General features: G+C 38.3%; 1 protein-coding gene across 6 annotated transcripts in view; it reads left to right on the top strand.

The window, feature by feature from the left end:
- Nucleotides 1–18,698, top strand: part of CDKAL1 (CDKAL1 threonylcarbamoyladenosine tRNA methylthiotransferase) — a 599,197-nt gene that overhangs the window by 97,798 nt on the left and 482,701 nt on the right. The window lies entirely within an intron of this gene.

The following is an 18,698-nucleotide window of genomic DNA, read 5'->3' as shown; positions in this document are numbered from 1 at the left end:
CTTAGGTAACTGCCCCGTGTCCCTCTTTCAGTCATATCCTCAAGATGTAATCTTCATCCAGTCATTCCCTTCCTTTTATTTATCATCTGCTAAATATATCTGTAAACAATGTGTTTAATTAGTTTTGCCCTGTTTTAAGCTTTATTTATTAGACTTACACTGTTTGTGTTCTGAATTTGCTTCTTTTCTCTACCATTTTGCTTTTAGATTTATCCACATCGACGAATGTAAAATAACTCTAGCCATTTGTAGTATCTTACTGAATGAATTTGTCATAATTTATTCATTTTATTATTGAAAATGTTTTGCGTTTTCCCTGTGTTTTGCTTTTATGAACATTGGTGCTCTGAATATTTTGAACATTTTCCAGTGCAGCTGTGCAAAAGTTATTTTAGGATATGTACCTGGGAGTTGAATTATTGGGTCACAGGTGTGTGCATATTCAAACTTTTAGGTGATGCTGAACTTTTTCCCTGACGGATATACTGAACCTCATTCCCACCAGTCATGGATGTGTGTGGTTGTTCTCCATTCTCCTGTTATGGTCAGGGTTGTAAATTTCTGCCAAAAAGGTGGTAGAGATGGTATTTCAATGTGGTCTTACTTTGCATTTCTATGATTGCTAGTGATGTTGAGGATCTTTTTGTATGTTTGCCATTTGAATTTTTTTTTTTTTTTGTGAGATGCTTTTAAAGTATTTTTTCTGATACTTGTCTTTTTATTTGTGGGAATACATTCAATGCATTCTGTGTACTAACCCTTATATATTACATTTGTTGCAGCTATCAGCTGTGGCTTATCTTTCACTTTCTTTAACGGTATCTCAGGCTGAAGAGAAATTCTGGCATAAAATTTTCAGTCTTTATCTTTGGGTCTGTGCTTGTATTCTTTAAGATGTCTTTCCTTACTCTAAAGATATTCTGTGTATTTTCTTCTAAAAATTTTGTGGTTTTTAATTCTTACATTCATATTTATAATTGATCTGGAATTGATATTTTTTTTCTCTTGGTGAGGTACTAGGAAGGGGGTCCCATTTTATTTATTTTTTTGCGTCAGTTCAGTCCAGTAGTTCAGTCGTGTCCGACTCTTTGCGACCCCATAAATCACAGCATGCCAGGCCTCCCTGTCCATCACCAGCTCCCGGAGTTCACCCAAACTCATGTGCATCGAGTCAGTGATGCCATCCAGCCATCTCATCCTCTGTCGTCCCCTTCTCCTCCTGCCCCCAATCCCTCCCAGCATCAGGGTCTTTTCCAATGAGTCAACTCTTCGCATGAGGTGGCCAAAGTATTGGAGTTTCAGCTTCAGCATCAGTCCTTTCAATGAACACCCAGGACTGGTCTCCTTTAGGATGGACTGGTTGGATCTCCTTGCAGTCCAAGGGACTCTCAAGAGTCTTCTCCAGCACCACAGTTCAAAAGCATCAGTTCTTCGACGATCAGCTTTCTTCACAGTCCGACTCTCACATCTATCCATACATGACCACTGGAAAAACCATAGCCTTGAGAACATGAACTTTTCCAGTATCATTTATTATTTTTTTTAAAAAGCCTGCGCTTTCTCCTTTTATTTATTTATTACCCGCTTTGTCATAGGCTCATTGTCCATAGATATATGGGTTTGTTCCTTGGCACAGTGTTCAGTTTCATGGATTTATTTCTTTGTTTTGGTGCTTATTCTACATAGTCATAATTAGTATAGATATATATTAGGCTTAAACGTTTGATAGCGCTAGTGCCTTTTTGTTCTTCATTGTGAAGGAAGACATGTTTTAGTTTTGAAAATGTGAAGTTACAGCTAAATATTATAATAAAGTAATGGATAATATTTGATCTTTATCAAGTGTCTTCTGTATGACAGGCACTGTTCAAGGTGCTTTACATCAATTGGATATTATCTAATTTAATTCTTGCAGTCTTCCAATGAATTGTAGTTTTCAGTTTTATTTCTGTTTTACAGAGGAAGCAGCGTCTGTTTTGCGGATGAAGTTCTCTAAAGCCCTTGAGTTCATAAATGGTGGAGGTGGGATGTTAACATAGGCAGTCTCACTGCAGTCTGTGCGTTGTTAAATTTAACACTATGCTTTCCAGGTAAAGGTGTCAGGTAAGCAGTTGTAGATTTGGGGCAGATTATCAGACAACACTTGAGATACAGCTTTTGTATTTCCATAGAAGTGACCTTTGAATGTGATGGTTCTCAACTCAGGAACTATGGAAGGAGCCGAGAACACTTGCTAGCTGAATGATGATGAGAGGCTTAGGAGGGTGGTGGTGATGTGGGAGGGAACTGGGGAGTTAGGGCAGTGGTAAGGACCAGAAGAAGGGAGAGCAGAGCATGAAATTTGCCAGATGCTGCTTATTTTCAAAGAATGCTTTTTATTTTGTGAGGCGTCTGTCATGTTCCACATTATCTACTTTTTGCCGCACGGGAAAGGCGTAAGATACAAAGATATTTTAGTGCTGCTGATAGCCTCTAGACTCAAAACCCAGAGAACTTAGCTTCTGTGATTAGCAATGTCATGATGTAATTAATGGATACACTTCTAGACTGTTTCTACAAGTTTACTTAAAAAGTCCAATATAAGTTGTGTCAGTGGGTTTTCTTATATAAACTGTTGTGAAAGTGGTTCAAGATAATGGTATGATGTTTGATTAAGTGAGGTAATCACTTAAGATGTGTTTGTCATTTTAATAGTGTTAAAAAAAGCTAGTGGTAGTGAGCGCAGGTTCCTTGAATGCGCTGTTCTGCTTGATTGAGAGAAAATTTAGAAACAGTATTATAGGTGATTAAGTATTTTTTTTTAAATGGCTTTGAAGGCTTTTGATAATCACAACTAGCTCTTGTTAACGTAACACCTAAGCTAACGTTGGATTTGTTTCCAGAATAAATAGAATCCTGTAGAAGGCACATTAACAATTAACATTGAGAAAACATCCAATTCAAGTGACATTTATATATGTGAAGACTTTCAGTGAAAGATTGCCTACTCTTGTCAAGCATTTCACTTCATTTAAATGTTTCCCCCTCTTTCATCACTGTCTCCTAACAAAGCAAAACAAAGATAAATAGTCCATAAACTTTATTATACCTCCAGTCATGCAACATGTTTGCTTCTCTCCTCCTCTGGCTCCATCCTTTCCCTTCAGCCTGCTCACAAGATGCATTTATTTAAATGCAAGGAGAGCACTATCGGGGCTCCCCTGGTGGCTCAGACGGTAAAAAATCCACCTGCAATGTGGGAGACCTGAGTTTTATCCCTGGGTGGGGAAGATCCCCTGGGGGAGGGAATGGTTACCCACTCCAGTACTCTTGCCTGGAGATGCCCATGGAGAGAGGAGCCTGGTGGGCTGCAGTCCATGGGGTTGCAAAGAGTCGGTCACTACTGAGCAACTCAGTGCGGCGCAGCGCCTAGTAGGGTGTCGCGTTTCTCCTTGCTCAGCTGCACCTAATCCCTTAGGCTCAAACTCACCCTTTATTGAATGGGCTGGGGGCTATGTTTCTCTAGTCTGAAAGCCCTACAAATGATGATTGCTTCACTTTGCCACTTATGTCTGGGTGTTTGTCATCTTTTCTGATCATCTGCTTTTGTTTCTCTCCCAATGTAATCTTGATATTAAGAGTAGTTTGTCTGTTATCAAATCATTTTATCTCTTGAGCTACCTGGCAGTAGACCCTCTTGTTTTAACAGAAGAAAGCAAACTCTTGAGTGATTTGCTCTCTTTTCTGTGATTAATGCGCTCTTGACTGAGCTCTCGGGACTGTGAATATGTGACAAGGCAGCCATGGCCTTTGTCTTTTCTCCTGGCGTTGGTAGTCAAAAGTATTAGGTTTGCAGCATCACAGCAAAAAAAATACTGGGAGTGTTATTTAACCTTTGTTGCAGAGCATATTGGCATAAAATTATTTGGAAATTTTCATTTTATACACTGGTGCTGGTAATAAACCATTGTGTCCTTAAGTAATTTCTCAACCTAGTCAAAATAACATAAATGCATGCCTGTTCATCTGTAGGCTCTGCTGCTCAGTACTTTCTACTAGTTGATCTAATCACTAAGGTTTTGCAGTGTTTATATTATTGATACTCAGATTGATAAATTTGCAGTGTTTATATTATTGATACTCAGATTGATAAAAGAGTAGGAGTTTTAAGTAGTAAAAAAGGAGTTAAGAATGATTTTTTTTGTCTGCCTTTTGAACTCTGAAATCTTAAATGCTATTATTGCCTTTACTAATTTCGAAAAAAATCACTAATGAGCCCCATGTTTTGTGATGGCAGGCTGTTGCATGCATACTTTTTCCTCTTGAGCCCTTGCCAGTTTCCCTGTCCTTGTTTTTATCCAATATACCATTTTGATTTAGCCAATATGGCCTTTAACTTGAGGGGCTCTTGAGTAAACGAAAAAGATCAAAAGTTTAAAAAAAAATAGAATTTCCTCTTAATGAGAGTATCAAATAAGAAACTCCTTTGGTTTGTGCTTTATAGAAATGTGGGATCTTTTCCATGCCACCTAAAGGAGGTCATTCAGAGGCTGGTGAAAATAAACACGTCTTGTGTGTTCCATATAAATGACAGAAAGAATAGCCAGCTTGCTTTGATCATGGACTGTCAACCTCTGTTTGACCTTGTGCATTATTAACCCAAATGGGCACTGTGGCTTAGCCATACTGATAGTAGATAGACAAGTCACGAGTTCTTTGAACCACCTTTGCCTGAAGAAATGAATGGTAATGTTAAAGGGATGGTTTAGATACCTAAGTGAAATTACTGGAAAGAACCATGGAAATATAAGGAGAAATGGACCAGGATGAAAGTGTGTGTTGAGACAGAGGGTAACCTGCTTTGTATGATATCTTCAGTTTAAAGGAGAGTTCTTTTTAGAAACAGCATCTTGTTGATCAAACAAATTATTGGAACTTCATTCCTATTTTGAAAATATTTTTGGCTTTATGTGGATTTAGTGAACTTCCTCATCATAAGTAAAAATTGAGGGACACATCAGAATATTATTTCAACTTGAATTTGTAAAATAAATTGCCTTCAAAAAAAGCTGACTTATTAAGAACAGAGAAATGCTTTCGTTTTCAGTTAGTACTTACACAGTTTAAAGAAAGAAAAAAAAACTGGTTCTATTTTAACTAGATTTGTTAGTAATCAGGCAGTCTTTTTAATTAAAAAAATTGGCATTGGGAGATAAAAATACTAGCTTTTAGTTTGGCCTTTCGCAAGAAACAGGTTAGATAACAGTTTATTTTTTAAAAATATGCTGTAGGCTATGGATTTTTTCTTTAAACTGTGATATTTTAATTTTGGCTTTTCTGATTGTCTGAAGTGACTTTAGTTCAGTATCAGTTTTATGTTATGATTTCAAGTGTCAGCAACAGAAAGTGAATCATTGTTTGCTTGTACCAGTCAGTCTCATGGTTCCAGCTCTCCTTTCCCACCTCAAAGGTTTCCCTCAATATGGAGTGTTAGTTCAAAATATTGTACTGTTTGACCTAATATGTATTGTTGCTCAAGTTTCGTCTAGTGTGACTGTTTTTCTCAAAGCAGTGCTATTTTTAGCATGAGCTTACATTTCCTCCTACTATTTCTCATCTACTTCTGTTGTTGAGATACTATCTGTGTGCTGATGACTCCCACGTTTCTGTTCCTGACCCTCGTCTCCCCTTCCAAGAACCAAGCTTGTCCATCCGGCTCCTTTCTGGACTTCTTCATTTAGATGCTCTGTTGACACTTTAAATCCTTGAGTCAGAACCTCTCCCCTATCTGCCTCGCCTTTTCTCCAGCAACGTTCCTATTACCTGTCTTGTTGGGTTACAAGTCACAGATCAGAGAGTCTGGGAGTTTTCTTTGACTTCCTTTTTCCCTTCCCAATTTCCCCTATCCTTTAGAATTGATTCACCTTCTTCAATGCCCTTTTCGTCCTCCCTTCAACGTCTTTCTTCTCTTTGCTTTTGCCCAGTGCTGTTAGTGTTTATTGCTTCTTGGAATTTGCAGTGAACCAGTATGTTCTCATGTTTCATCAAATTGCCATGAACTGGACGCATACTTTTTAAATTTAATCTTTTCTGTCCATCCCTGTTGCTAATGTCTTAGTAACGGTCCTCTGTGTTTCTTGCTCTTAATATTACAGCAGAAGTCAAGCCTGTTCTCAGCTTCTTTTCAGTTCAGTTCATGCTTTCCTGTCCTTCACACTCTGTAACGGTTCCTTCTCAGAAGGAATACAGAATAAAGATAGAATTTCTTGGTTCAACAAGGTATTTTAAAATAATCTGTGTGGAGAAAAGGGAACTTTCTCACACTGTTGGTGGGAACGCAAACTAGTACAGCCACTATGGAGAACAGTGTGGAGATTCCTTAAAAAACTGGAAATAGAACTGCCATACGACCCAGCAATCCCACTGCTGGGCATACGCACCAAGGAAACCAGAATTGAAAGAGACACGTGTACCCCAAAGTTCATCGCAGCACTGTTTATAATAGCCAGGACATGGAAGCAGCCTAGATGTCCATCTGCAGACGAATGGATAAGAAAGCTGTGGTACATATACACTGTGGAGTATTACTCAGCCATTAAATAGAATACATTTGAATCAGTTCTAATGAGGTGGATGAAACTGGAGCCTATTATACAGAGTGAAGTAAGCCAGAAAGAAAAACACCAATACAGTATACTAACGCATATATATGGAATTTAGAAAGATGGTAATGATAACCTTGTATGCAAGACAGCAAAAGAGACACAGATGTATAGAACAGTCTTTTGGACTCTGTGGGAGAGGGTGAGGGTGGGATGATTTGGGAGAATGGCATTGAAACATGTATATAATCATATGTGAAACGAATCGCAAGTCCAGGTTCGATGCATGATACAGGATGCTCGGGGCTGGTGCACTGGGATGACCCAGAGGGATGGGATGGGGAGGGAGGTGGGAAGGAGGTTGAGGACGGGGAACACATGTACACCCGTGGCGTTTTCATGTCAATGTATGGCGAAACCAATACAATATTGTGAAGTAATTAGCCTCCAAAAAATATATATATCTGTTCCTTGCCTGCCTCCATTGCCTCTTTTCTCTCTACTCCTCCATAGAATTTTACTTCCTGCCAAACTTGTATGATTTTCCAGACACATAATGTGTTTGCATATGTTTTTCCTCTTCCTTGGAGTGTGCTCTTCTTCCCCCACAAATGCATGCATGTGAATACTCTCTCTTCTCTTCTCCCTGTTATGCACCCCACACAATCCTACTTGGCAACCTAGTCATCTTGTGGCACTCCTATCAGAGGTAATTCTGTACAAGGTTATCTTCCTGCTGCCACCCACCCTTCACCTCCAAGGTCCACAGAGGTAATCACCTTCTGCTCTCTGCTGCTGCTTCATCCCAGACAAACATCTATTGTTGCATATTACATTTTATTATTTGTTTACATATTTGGCTCTCTACTAGATTGTGGTCTTTAAGTCAGGTTATTGACCTCAGGAAAATCCTTTTTTATGAAGTCTTTGAGCCTCTGACTCCACCATATGATGATTTTCTTTTTCTTGGGAAACAGATGGCATCAATAGAGTAAGACTTGCTTGTCAGCTGTTCGGTGACTCCTAAGACCACTGTGACTCCCTTGTAGACACAGGCTTTTATTTGCTATAAGGGGAAAGAACTTTCTAAGTTGCAAGACTATATGAAAGGGCTCTCTTTTTAAGGAATCATGGCATTTTGCTTTTTATGTTTTGCTTATAAACTAGGAAGAAACCTGCTCCCTTGTTGTCCTAAATGAGATAAGAAATGTGCTTGTCACAATGAGTCCACAGTTCTTCCCAGAGGGAGGTAGTGAAAGGAGTGAGAATTCTTCCTTCTTGGAGTTTTGCTTGGTCATGTTGGCAGAAGCTCAGCTTTGAGTGGCAGGACCCTGTTCTTCCTGCCACTTGAAGCAAGCTGGGCCTGCTTCAGAATCTTGGCCATTGGTTTAATTGAAGCTTCTCATCTCAAGTCAGAGGGTAGGAAAGGGTAGATAAAAAACAGATAGTATTTAACCTTGTTTTAGACACGTAGTTGTACTCAACATGTATTTGTACAATTAGGTTAAATTGATTCTTCATTTTGGGGGAAGAGTGCTTGGCATCATTCTGCTGTCAGGGCATCAACAAGTCATTGCTAACATATTATTTTGTGTTATGTTAAGTATATTATTAATTATATAACTATATTTGAGTATCAAGTTGTCAAGTTTCAATGAATGAATAAAATATTAAAAACCCCAAAGTGGGAGAAAAAAAATCAACATGACTGTTGTGGGGGAAGAAGTAGGTGTTTTGGGGAGGTTGACTTGATACAGGATCTTTGTGAGAGGAGTGGAACAGTAAGATCTATGCAGACAGTGATGTTGTCTTGTTTACTGAGGGATCTTTAGTTTCTAGAACGGTGCCTAGTAAGTATTTGGCACTGAGTTTTTCACTGAATTGGAAGCTGGTTTGACGCAGGCCAAATTTCTCTGGATAAGTTGCTGTTAGATCTTCTTACTGTCTACCATATGTGAATTCATATTATTTAAGTCTTAAGTCACGGATCTGTTTAGTCTACTTTCTGTTGTTGCTAGGACTTTGTATTGTTTTCCTCCCCCATCAGCTAGTCTGGGGTTAATGATGGTATTGGAGGAACATGCTTTCTGGAAACATAAATGAAGATTCCTAAAGTGAAGGGTGAGACTTAAATAATTCAGGGCAGATTTTGACCCATTTCCTGTTACAGGCTTTAGTTGCATGTCCCCTATCCATGGGAAAGCATGGAGCTGAATGGGAGTGCGGGGAGATTGGTACGTGACAGATCCCAGTGAGAAATTTGATGGGGCCTAAAGGAGAAAGTATATTTTAGGATTGAAGTCCTGGTTAACTTCAAACAAACAGAAAAGGAATAGTTAAATTTACAGTTGAAAGATTAGTTGCTTAATTTGCAAATCAGGAACAGAAAAAGCACTTTAGATGTAGTAAATCATTTTAAAATGCAAAGCTGAGTTTCATAGCTACCTAACATGTTTTTGGAGAATAGTATTTTGCATATTTCATGATTACTGTTACAGCAACAGTTGCTTTGTATTTGCCGTTTTAAACAGGAGAGTAAGTGAAAGAGGTCAGTGTATTATGTACTGGCAACAGCTGGCTGATAGCATTGAATACTTACGTAATTAAATATATGTGTTGGCTGCTGTCCTAACATCTCTGTAGGTGGAGGCCCAGAAAGCATGCAGAAACTTGCTTCAGCAGGATTAAAGATGAAATCAACATGATCTAAGCCTGTGCTTTCAGCCAAGAGTGATTTTCTATTGTTTTGGTTTGAAAGACATTCTACTTATTCTTGGTGTATGTCTGTTTATGCAACAGGAGAGAAAAAAAGATGCTTGTGTTTTTTTTCTCCCCCTTCTTGTATGCTCTAAGTGTGAAAAACATAATCTTTCTGAAGTTTTGGTCACTCAGTAGTGTTGTGTATTAGCTGATAGTAAATGGAAAGTGTGACTTTAAAACCGATAGGACAAGATACTGAAATATTAAATATTAACTGTTTCTGTCCCTTACTTGTGGTTACGGTTAGGTTTAGGTGTCCTCTGGGTCCTATTAAAATAGTTACTTTGAATTTTAGACTACATTAAGACTTGGTTGTCGGTGATCATGGAAAACTGGATGGGGTGCAGTGAAGGATACATAAAATCATCAGGTAAAGTGCAAGTCTGCCTTTAGTGAGTGGTCTTATCTGTGGATGTGCATTCTATCCGAAGTACACTATGTTTAGCTTCTCTATTACTGTTTTTATAGCCTAAGGGCTAAGGGCAGTCCTTAAGGCGCACCTTTGAGCACAGACTTTGAGTGGATAGTACCTTTGAGGGTATTAGGAAAAGATATCAATTTTTGTAGACACAATCTGACACAGTTATGTGTGGCTGCCCCCTATAAATAACCCTGAATTTTAATCATATCTTTGTCTGTAACCCATTTTGAAGTTCCTTAAGGACAGCCACTGTGTGTTTTATCTGTATCCCAGCACCTCATACAGTGGTTGACAATAATAGTTGAACAAATGAATGAATCAACCCATGTGTTTGCTTTCTTGGTTTGTTGGCTTTTTTTTTTTTTCTTTTTCCCCTGACCTACTCCACTCCATGCATCTGTCAGAACAAATGTCTTCCTTTGCAGCTTTTCATAGAACTTTTTCTGTATCTCTTTCCTATTAGATTGTATTACTTAGAAATTAAGTTCAGGAAGACCCTAAAAATAGAAGCTTAAGTAAGTTCGGGGGTTTATTTTTCTTTATGTAATACAAAGTCCATAGTTAAGTTGCTGGCTTTAGTTTACCAACTCAAGAATGTTGAAGTCTGAGTCTCTAAAATTCTGTTGATCTTTCCATTATGATGTAAAATGGTTGCTACTCTTCAGGCATTGTATGTGCTTTACAAAGAGGAGGAACTAGGAAAAGGGACAATGCCAGCTCAGTTTGTCCCTTTTTTAAAGGATCTTCATAGGAAGTCTCACACAAAACCTTGTGTTTGCACCTTTTGGTTGGAGCCATATCACATGACCACCGCTATTTGTAAGGGAGGCTAGGAAATGCAATGTATTTTCATTTGATTTGGATTAGTTCTTGCCTGGAGAATTCCATGGACAGAGAAGCCTGGCGGACTATAGTCCATGGGGTCTCCAAGAGTCAGACACGACTGTGTGGCTAACACTTTTACTACATCTCAGTCTTGTTTTTGCTCCCAACAGAATTGGGGTCCTGTTAGTACTGAAGCCTGGTGGGCTGCAGTCTGTGGGGTTGCTAAGGATCGGACACGACTGAGCGACTTCACTTTCACTTTTCACTTTCACACATTGGAGAAGGAAATGGCAACCCACTCCAGTGTTCTTGCCTGGAGAATCCCAGGGAAGGGGGAGCCTGGTGGGCTTCTGTCTATGGGGTCACACAGAGTCGGACATGACTGAAGTGACTTAGCAGCAGCAGCAGCAGTACTGAAGAAAGGGAGAATACCTACTGTGTCTTGATACCTCTGCCACAGGTTGTAATCTTTGAGGCAAGATATGTTTTTTATTTATCTTCCTCATTTATCACATCTGGAATATTGGGTGACATTCTTAGCACATCTGTGAACCAATGGACCTTCTCCCTCCTGTTTACTTTATTCAGAATATTTAAGAAACAGCATAGTTGATGTATGAGAACTTTTCTTCTTTTTGGTTACCCTGTGCTATTTCAAAAATAATAAAAATAGCAAAATGGGAATTTTCACATACTTTCTTCTTTTAAGAACTGCATTGACCATATTTGAAATGGAATTTATGAGGAAAGTATGTATGTCATTGTTTCTGATACTTCGTTTTGTGATAACAAGTAAACCTGGTTTAGAAAAGTTTTACAACAGTTTAGACCGAAAACAAAAACAGAGTTTAAAATTTATCACAGAAGGTCTTAAACAATTAGAAGACAGGTTGAGATTTAAATGCATTATATAATTAACTGCTTGAAAACAGTATTTTTATATAATTCTAAAAAGTTTGTTTCATCTGAGAACAATGCTTCTTGTTCTCAGATGGAAGTTTAGTGTTTTGTGTTTAATTGGAAAATGGAGAATTAGATACAACCAGTGGAAAGCTAACCAAAGGGAAGAGTTCTATAATACTTGTTGGATTTCTGTAGGTGCCATTGGATGTTATTAGAGGAAAGTTGAATATCCACTTCCCATTCCAGACTGTGACTTGAACATTCTGCAACAAGTTCTTTGTGACTACTTCCTTGTGCTCTTGTTCATTTATGGATTCAGAAATGTTCTATTTTATATACATAAAATATTATTTACTCATCAATTTATGGACATTTAGGTTTTTTCCCTAATAACTGGCTATTATAAATATTGCTTTTAAACTTGCTTTGATTGGAATTTTATAGAGTATTGAACTTTTGTATTAATTTGCATCTTGAAATAATGTAATACTGAAAAGTTGCATATCAGTGCAGAGATTTCCTATGGACCTTTCACTCAGCTTCCTGTAATGTTTAAATATCTTACATTACCATAATGCAGTGATCAAACCAGGAAATTAATATTGATTAATTATTAATTTATTGATAGTTGACAATAAATTATAATAAATTTATTATTATAAATAAATACCATAAATAAGTTCATGGTATTGACAATACCGTGAACTGTCGTTCAGACTTCATTCACCATTTTGTGTTTTTCAGGTTCAGGATTCAGTTTAGGATCCTGCATTGTCCAATCTAGGACACTTCCTCAGTCTGTCCTGGTCTTTTATGACATTGACACTTTTGAATAGTATCGGTGATCTTTGTTGTGCAATATTGCTTGATAGGAACTTTCCTAGTATTTCCTCATGATTGGGTTTTATCAGGAATACAGAAAGTGATAGGGATGTCTCCTTCTCAGTGTGCCATACTAAGGAGATTCAGGGTATTGTTAAGTCTTTTTTTTGTTGTTAACTGTGACATATAGTAGCTGGGTGTTACATTTATCTGCTTAAGGTGGTGGCTTTCAGCTTTCTGCACAATAGTTACTATCTTCACCTTTGGAATGAATATTTTGTGATACTTTGGTGGTATGCACGTACCCTGTTTTTCATGTTTTCACCATTAATTTTTGCCTTCATTGGTTATTTTTGCATATAACAATTAATGTTCTGTTCTGTTCAATCGCTCAGTCGTGTCCGACTCTCTGCGACCCCATGGACTGTAGCCTACCAGGCTTCTCCATCCATGGGATTCTCCAGGCAAGAATACTGGAGTGGGTTACCATTTCCTTCTCCAGGGCATCTTCCCGACCCAGGGATCGAACCTGGGTCTCCCGCATTGGAGGCAGATGCGTTAACCTCTGAGCCATCAGGGAAGCCCTAAACAATTAATACTGTGTTATTTTTCAAGTGATGATTTTTCTGTGCGTTAATTAATTGGAATCTTGCTGTAAGAAACAGCTGACTCTTTCCTCCTTCCGTCTGTCTGTCGATGGCTCAAGCACTAAAGAATCCACCTGCAATGCAGGAGACACAGGATATGCATGTTCAATCCCTGGATCAAGAAGATCCCTTGGAGGAGGAAATGGCAACCCAGTCTAGTACTCTTGCCTGGAAAAAATCTCATGGACAGAGGAGCCTGTACAGTCCATGGGTCACAAAGAGTTACACATGATTGAGCACGCGCACAGAGTCAAGGTTATTTATTTTAATCTTAGACATAATTCCTTGCTATCACTATTTTGCTGCTCAAATTGTCTGGATTTGGCCAACGGACACTCTTTTAAGTTGGCTACTTCCCAATGCCATGAGAGTCCAGGCTTCTCTTGTGCTTTTCTTGCTTTGGTCTTGATTTGAGCCATTTCTCCAAGGAGCTCTGGTTTCTTTCATTGATGAAGGGTATAAAGAAACCTCTGAGAAATAGGTACACTCCTTGTTACTGGGATATCATTGCAATTCGGCACTGTTAACTGTGGACAGGGCTAGGAAATGTGTATTTGTACACACATATTTGTATCTGTGTATATGTCAGTTCAGTCGTTCAGTTGTGTCCGACTCTTTGCGACCCTATGGACTGCAGCACGCCAGGCCTCCCTGTCCATCACCAACTCCTGGAGCTTGCTCAAACTCATGTCCATTGAGTCGGTGATGCCATCCAACCATCTCATCCTCTGTCATCCCCTTATCCTCCCGCCTTCAGTCTTTCCCAGCATCAGGGCCTTTTCAGATGAGTCAGCTCTTCACATCAGGTGGCCAAAGTGTTGGAGTTTCAATTTCAGTATCAGTCCTTCTAATGAATATTCAGGTCTGATTTCCTTTAGGATGGACTGGTTTGATCTCCTTGCAGTCCAAGGGAACTCTCAAGAGTCTGCTGCAACACCACAGTTCAAAAGCATCAATTCTTTGGCTCTCAACTTTCTTTATAGTCCAACTCTCACATCCATACATGACTACTGGAGAAATCATAGGTTTTACTAGATAGACCTTTGTTGGCAAAGTAATGTCTCTGCTTTTTAATATGCTGTCTAGGTTGGTCATAGCTTTCCTTGCAAGGAGTAAGCGTCTTTTAATTTCATGGTTGCAGTCACCATCTGAAGTGATTTTGGAGCTCCCAAAAATAGAGTCTGTCACTGTTTCCACTGTTTCCCCATCTATTTCCCATGAAGTGATGGGACCAGATGCCATGACCTTAGTTTTCTGACTGTTGAGTTTTAAGTCAACTTTTTCACTCTGCTTTTTCACGTTCATCAAGAAGGCTTTTTAGTTGTTCTTTGCTTTCTGCCCGAAGGGTGGTGTTATCTGCATATTTGAGGTTATTGATATTTCTCCCGGCAGTCTTGATTCCAGCTTGTGCTTCATCCAGCCCAGCGTTTCTCGTGATGTACTCTGCCTATAAGTTAAATAAGCAGGGTGACATCAAGCAGCTTTGATGTACTCCTTTCCCGAGTTGGAACCAGTCTGTTGTTCAATGTTCAGTTCTAACTGTTGCTTCCTGACCTGCATACAGGTTTCTCAAGGCAGGTCAGGTGGTCTGGTATTCCCATCTCTTTCAGAATTTTCCACAGTTTGTTGTGATCCACACAGTCAAAGGCTTTGGCATAGTCAATAAAGCAGAAGTAGATGTTTTTCTGGAACTCTCTTGCTTTTTTGATGATCCAGTGGATGTTGGCAGTTTGATCTCTAGTTCTTCTGCTTTTTCTGTATCCGGTATCTGTTTGTGTGTTATGAAGTATAAGGTCATGCTATATACCCTTTGATTCTATGTCAACTGCGTAGGATTTATTTCTAAACTTCTTCTGTGTAACTGCATTCTATCACAGTGAGAAATACAACTCTTATTTTAGCAATATATTTATGTTATTTGTTCAATCCTGTTAAACATATAGTTTCAGAATTACCCATCCTATGAAAAAGACATCTTACTAACTAGAATATAAAGTTTAAGTCCTTTATGTCTAACCTTACGTCATGTAGTCAGACTTGTGCTTTCCAAAGTGACTGTGGTTAGTTCTTTTCTTTGCCACCCCATTCAGTGTGGTTATCTTATCAATTTGTAATTTACTTGGGTTAATTTGTTACTTTAGCTTTTCATTGTGAACTCTGCCTACTTCCTATCTGGTTTAATTTTTTTTTCTTTTTGAATATGTGAAACATTGGCATGGTTCTTAAAGTCAGAACTGTACTAAATGGAAGTACAGTTACTCGGAAGTATCACTGGCAACTTATGCTGTTTATCATCCCCATTCTTCTCCTCTTTCCATCCTGTTTCCACCTGTCTCTATTAGCTTCTGGTTTTTTCTTTTTTTGTACATATAAGCACAAGTCAAGTCTTGATTTTTCTATTTCCATTATGTCTTTTACATTTATTAATAGGACTTTTACTATGAGGGTAACAGTTTAACAGGGTAACAATTTTCTCCCCCATCTATTTAATCATTTATTCAGTTTTGATTCATGGTTATTTACTCTGTGGGTCATTATTCTACAGAATAAATATCCAGAATTCTGCATGTGGAATCCACGTAAGTTTTAGAAGTCTCCCTCTGATTTAAATGATAGCCTATTCTAGATACTTCTTTATTCTTTACCCTTTTTTGGTAATCCGTTCCGTTCCGTCGCTCAGTCGTGTGCGACTCTTTGCGACCCCGTGGACTGTAGCCTACCAGGCTTCTCCGTCCATGGGATTCTCCAGGCAAGAATACTGGAGTGGGTTACCGTTTCCTTCTCCAGGGGATCTTCCCGACCCAGGGATCGAACCCAGGTCTCCCGCATTGGAGGCAGACGCTTTAACCTCTGAGCCACCAGGGAAGCCCTTTTTTGGTAATAGAGGCTGGAAACTCTGCTTTAGTTGATAGAGATCATCCTTTCTTATGGCTGAATAGTACTTCGAATGGCTGTATTTTCAGCTACTTTCAGACATGTGCACATTTAGGTTGTTTCTAATATTTTGTAGCTCCAAATAGTCTGTAGTGACTAAACTTTTGCATATATATTTTTGTATTATTGGAAGTGTATCTTCAGGATTAATTTCTCAAGTAGACATGGCTAGGTTGAAAGGTAAGTCCATACATAGATATTAGTTACCACATTTCAGTTCAGTTCAGTTCAGTCGCTCAGTCGTGTCCGACTCTCCGCAACCCCATGAATTACAGCACGCCAGGCCTCCCTGTCCATCACCAACTCCCGGAGCACACTCAAACTCATGTCCACAGAGTCGGTGATGCCATCCAGCCATCTCATTCTCCGTCGTCCCCTTCTCCTCCCGCCCCCAACCTTTCCCAGCATCAGAGTCTTTTCCAGTGAGTCAACCCGTCGCATGAGGTGGCCAAAGTATTGCAGTTTCAGCTTTAACATCAGTCCCTCTAATGAACATCCAGGATTGATCTCCTTTAGAATGGACTGGTTGGATCTCCTTGCAGTATAAGGGACTCTCAAGAGGCTTCTCCAACACCACAGTTCAAAAGCATCGATTCTTCGGCGATCAGCTTTCTTCACAGTCCAACTCTCACCACAGTACTCTCCAAAAAAAAAAAGGACAGTCTCTTCATTTTTAAGGTTCTTTCTTCTTATGGCACATTTATGAGATTCTCCATTTTATATCCTCTAGTTCCACTGAGATTAAAATCCTTTCAGACTCAACTTCTTTATTTTATAAGTGTGGTTCCAGCACTATTTGGTCCATGAATATTTCTAAGTCTTAAATTCTGTTGTCAGTTGTGGCTTTAGGATTAAAGTGTTCTTTTCATATTTAACCCTTGTGGCTTGAATTCTGCTTTGCTCTTGTTTTGTACTCTTTTTATACCTTTGTCTCTCCATTTAATTTAGCCATTCTGAAGTACTTTGCTTTACTTTGTCTCGTGTATAGAACATTTGTAAGCCAAATTTAAAATCTTTTTCTTTTAATAAAGAAAGCCAAGCTCCTTTGTTTTTGTTGATATGACTGATATATTTGCGTCTCATCTCCGTGGCGATATTTTGTGATTCTCTTTATATATATATTGTTTTATATTTGTTATGTTTTTCTAGGAGATATACTTTTTTCCTTAGATTGACTAAATGGTAATTAGCAACATTTGTATTTTTATTTTAGTAGTTACGTTTGTCTTTGTACTGTATGAGTGATTGTATTCCTCTTTTACCTATTTAATCATTTACCGTCTATTCAGTGTTAGAGTTTAACTTCTGACATTTTGCCAACCGGTGGACTTAGTTTACTTTCTCACTTCCTCTCCCTTTTTTTTTTTGGTACCATTTGCACTTTGTTACAACTTACAACGTCTGTACGTTAATCTTCAGCTTTCAAAGATTAATGTTCTCACTTTTATTTTAGTGTCGATTTACAGTTATTTGTATGAATGGACTTACCACTCTGTTTCTCTGAAATTTCCCTAGTCATTGGTTGGTTGCATTAATAAGCTTATTTTGTAGTAGATTCTTCAAGAAAGGATTATGAATTCCTATTATGTTTAAGACTTTTTATATAGCATTGATATTTGAAGGACAGCTTGATTGGATATAAAATCCATTATTCATACTTTCTTTCATTGAATTTCTATAAAAACAAAAACAGAAAGCTGCTCTACTGTTGCCATGCATTGTGTTTTAGAAACTCTGATGTCAGTCAGATTTGCTTGCCTTTGTTCATTGTTTTTTTTTGCCTGTGGACCTTGAGTATCTTTATTTTAAAGCCTAAGAGTTTACTAAGGTTTATCCAGGGGATTCTTCCACGTTAACTCTCCTAGGCATTTGGAAGAATTTCAATATGTAGACTCAGATCTTCGTTTATTTCTGGAAAGTTTTCTTGGGTTCTAATTTTAAATATTGGCTCTATTCCTTTTTTTTCCCCAATAAATCTTATTTCGGAATCCAGTTTTATGAATGCTATTCACATTTCCTGTTCTCTAATTCCACCACTTTCTCTTCAATTTGCTTTTTTTTTTAGCTTCTTTATCTCATTTTTTTGGTGCTGATTGATTTACTGGATTTCTTAATTATTCCCTATTGCATTTTTATTAGTTTTAGAATGGTTCTTTATAGTTACATGGGATCATTTTGAGATGAACTAGTTGGGAAGGCTTTTGAAAGACTAACTTTTATGAATTCTAGAAAATTTATTCATAGTAAGAGAAGAATATTTCAAACATAGCAGAAAAACACTTAAAAAACCTGTGTGTTAAATTGCCCTTCCTATTTCTGTCATTCCATTTCCAGCCCTCCTCAGGTGAGACCTAGATGATTACTCGGAATGGAAATTATATGTGGACAGTATTTTGTTCTGCTTGGAACCAGCTGACAGAGGGTTCATTATGACCAGTAGCAGTGAATAAGAATAAATTGAATTATTTTTAATTAGTAATAGTGACTATGAGATGAAGTGAGTGGCATTGTTACCTACAACCTGGGCCACCTTGTATGTTAGACTTCTATGTGGAGAGACCCTTTTAGCTATTTCTCCAGCAAATAACATCCCTTATGTCTTACACATTGGACAGTGTTCTGAAAACTGGAGCATGGACCCTGTCCTCAGCCATAGATAAGCATCTTTAGGGGAGAGCTTTGAGTCTAGGTCTATTTTGTGTTGAATGATTTTAGAGGGAGGCTCTGGCATAATTGTATAGTTTCTGAAAGATGAATGAATGTTCCTTCTGAAATTTATTGGAAGAACATCTCAATTGCATTGCT

This window comes from Moschus berezovskii, chromosome 23 (genome assembly GCF_049115385.1).
Source record: "Moschus berezovskii isolate FMDL1 chromosome 23, NW_MosBer_1.0, whole genome shotgun sequence".
NCBI classification, from domain to species: domain Eukaryota; kingdom Metazoa; phylum Chordata; class Mammalia; order Artiodactyla; family Moschidae; genus Moschus; species Moschus berezovskii.
The sequence above is the reverse complement of the archived record's forward strand: the minus strand, read 5'-3'. Positions and strand labels throughout refer to the sequence as shown.